The sequence below is a fragment of the Lutra lutra genome, chromosome 2 (genome assembly GCF_902655055.1).
Source record: "Lutra lutra chromosome 2, mLutLut1.2, whole genome shotgun sequence".
Taxonomy (NCBI): Eukaryota; Metazoa; Chordata; class Mammalia; order Carnivora; family Mustelidae; genus Lutra; species Lutra lutra.
In genome coordinates this window covers 22141794-22145500 of record NC_062279.1, presented here as the reverse complement: position 1 = coordinate 22145500, position 3707 = coordinate 22141794, and the positions used below count along the sequence as shown (strand labels likewise).

Sequence of the window (3707 nt, the reverse complement as noted above, 5' to 3'; positions counted from 1 at the left end):
AGATCATTAGAACTAGAAGCTTGGAGGAAGCACCCTGAACCTGGAAGTTAGATCATTGAGCTGCTGGTGCCAGAGAGGTCACAGGGAGGCCAGAGGAAAAGGTTAAAAACTGGAAGGGCCTGCTACAGGAACAGTTCACAACCACTATGGCAACACGGGTAGAAACAGGAAGCATTGGTGGGTCCTCGTTCCCACTGCCTGCCTGCCAGTCTTCATCCCAGTGGCAGAACTTACCAGCTGAAAAAGGGTAAATGTACTTTGAAGCATCCCAGCTCCAGCATCACAAAGCCAAGTAGAGACGAGGAGGTTCAGAGCTGAGAGGCAGTAGCTTCACAATGGCACAGGAGGAAAAGAATGAATGACATTTCCTACTAACATTAAACTGCCAAGAATGCACAGATATTTGGCAAAATACATATAACATGGTAATTCTTATTTAGGTGACATTTTAGGATTTAAAAATGACCTTTTTTATTGGCTGCTTTTAAAACAGACCACTCCATATAATGATAATTCAGGGACTAGTTTTTACTCTTTCCACAGAATTTACTAATGGCCCACAGAATCATCAGTAAATTTTATCATCTTGAAATGCTCTGGGGAGGGGAAACTTCTGGTATTTAAAAGAAAATACTTCTGTTCTTTTCCTTACCAGCAGCGACCACACATGGCCAAGATTAAGGCTCCAGACCTTCGTGGCAAGAAGGAGGAGCTGCTTGAACAGTGGGAAAACCCAAAATTGGAGCTGTCCCAGCTGCATGTCCTCAAAGTGACAGTCAACAGTCACAGTGGTTTCAAAGCTCTGCAGGATCTCAGTTATTTGCAAATCTATCCCATGTGCTCTCACTGTCATCAACCAGATTCAGAAGGAGAATGTCAGGAAATTCTACAAGGGTAAGAAGTACAAACTCCTGGATCAGCAGCTCAAGAAGTTATGTGCCATGTGACTGCGGCTGAACAATCACAAGGAAAACCTCAAGACCAAAAAGTAGCAGAGGAAGGAGCAGCTGTACCTATTGTGGGAGTGTGTGGTCAAAGCCTGAGCTTCTGTATCAATAAAACACAAACTGAAGGAAGAGAAGAGAAGCGGAGGGAAGTGGGAAAGTGGGAAATGGGGAGGGGAAGGGGAGGAAGAGGGGAGAGGGAGGGAAAAGAGAAGAATTTTTTTCCTTTTGGAAAGAAAAAAAAAAGGTTCTTAGAATATTTCAGGGTTATGAACAAATGCTTAACTTATGAGAATAAATATATAAAATTAAACTTTAAAACTGTATAAAGCTTAAAGAACTTAATTCTTCCATTCACTGGGTATTTGTCCTGATGCTAACACTATACTTCTGTGGGATAGCTTGGGGAGGGGAGCAAATCGATCTCTACTACAATATTGTTGAGTTCTTTCAAGTCTTCTTAACTATTCTCTGTTCACAACTCCTTTCTTCCCTCCATCCCTTAACACAAACACTCAAAATCTAGTCTCCACATTTCCCTGCCTATGCCCCAAAATACTGACACTGGGAAACTTTGTTACCCATCCTCTTTGCTACCTGGATTCCAGTTGGATTTGACCAGCAGCATGCACAAGCAGAGGGTCAGAGAAGAGGAGAGACATTGGGGTATGTCTTCCTGATTTTGACCATAGCATTTGGCTATGTCTCTGAAAGTGGCTAGCATCTCTTTTTGATTACCACACCTATTGTGTGGCCCATTTCCACAGTTTTAGTACTTACTGGGTTCCAATAATACTGTTTGCTTTCTTTAACCCTTTACTCCTAAAGGTAACAATGGCTTTCTGATCTTGGTGATCTTTGAGCATCTCAAGTTCTTTGTCCATTCCCTTAGCACTGTTCATACCTCTGTAAATATTTTTTTATTTAAAATATTTTGAATCGTTGAAGTTGGATTCTGTTTTTTGATAAGAACCTGAATGATTCACAGGTACAGTAGAGTATTATCTATTAAATATAAGCTTTTTATATTTGTTTGACTTTTTGGTTACTATTTGTCTCAATTACTGGACTACAAACTACATGAAATCAAGGCCCATAACTACTGTATTCCTCACTATATACCCAGAAATAATATTGTACCACCTATAGAGTAGTTGATAAATATTAATGAGGGATTTCATTCATTTAATAAATATTTATTATAGTTATTATATACTATTATATAATAATTGACATTGGGAGTACTACAGTGAGGAAAGAAAAAGGCAATGAAGAAGAAAGCCACATGATAAAAGGATAGAGAGTCATTATGGAATAGTTGACCAAGTTTAGAGTTACCTCAGATGGAGACAGTGAGTATCTCTTTATGAAAGATGATGTTTGAGCAAAACCTAAAACAAGAGACAAACTAGATCATGTGGAAGATGAACAGCCCCATAAACCTGAAAGAGGCAGGTACATCAATATGAAAAATCATCAACTCATGAAGAAAGACAGCAAGAGAAGAAGAAAAGAAGAAGGAAACTACAAAACAGCTAGTGAGCAATTAATAAGATGGCATCAGTATTTGCTGACCAATAATTATTTAAATGTAAATGGATTAAATTCTCTAATCAAATGGCATAGAGTGGCTGACTGGATTATAAATAAGATCCAAGTATATGCTTCCTTTAAGAGACTCAATTTAGATTTAAAGATACACATAAGCTCAGAGCGAAGGGATGGTAAAAGATATTCCATGCAAATGAAAACCAAAATTGGGCAAGACTAGCCATACTTCAATGAGACAAAATAGACTAAGTCAAAAACTAATAAAAGACAAAGAAAATCAGTCAATTCATTAAGAGTATATAACAATTGTAAGTACATATGCAGCCAACATCAGAGCACCTAAATATATTAAGCAAATACTAACAGATCTGAAGAGAAAAATAGACAACAATTCAATAACAGTAGGGAACTTGAAAACCCCACTTTAAATAATGTCTTAGTCTAAACGGACCAAAGAGACATAAAGAGTACATTCTACCCTACAGCACCAAGACACACACTCTTCTCAAGCATACATGGAACACTGTCCAGGATTATCTCAATTATGCAGAAAAAGCATTTGATAAAATTAGACATTCCTTCCTGATAAAAACTCTAAAAAAATTGGGTATAGAAGGAATGCACCTCAATATAATAAAGGCCACATATGACATATTCACAGCTAACATCATACTCAATGGTGAAAGTTTGACATTTTTCCCTTTAAGATCATGAATAAAAGAAAGGTCCCCCGTCTTACAACTCACTGCTATTCGACGTAGTACTAAAAGTTCTAGCTGGAGCAATTTAGCCAGTAAAAGAAATAAAAGCATCCAAATGAGAAAGGAAGAAATAAAATTGCCTCTGTCTGCAGATGATGTGATCTTATGTATAGAAAATTCTAAACATTCCACCAAAAAACTATTAGAACCAATAAACAAATTCAATATAGTTGCACAATATAAAATTAACATACAAAAATCAACTGCATTTCTGTATGCTAACAATAATCTATCTGAAAAAGAAATAGTCTCATTTATAATGGCATTAAAAGTAATAAAATATTTAGGAATAAATTTAACCAAGGAGACAAAAGATCTGTACTTGAGGAACTACAGAACACTCATGAAAGAAGTCAAAGAAGACACAAAAAGATGGAAGACCATTCCATGCTCATGGATCAGAAGAATAAACATTGTTAAAATGTCTATACTGCCTAGAGCAATCTATACT

General features: G+C 36.9%; 1 pseudogene; it reads left to right on the top strand.

Moving 5' to 3' along the window:
* The first annotated feature begins 667 nt into the window (after positions 1-667).
* Positions 668-1043, top strand: LOC125094343 (60S ribosomal protein L35-like; annotated as a pseudogene).
* The last annotated feature ends 2664 nt before the right edge of the window (positions 1044-3707 follow it).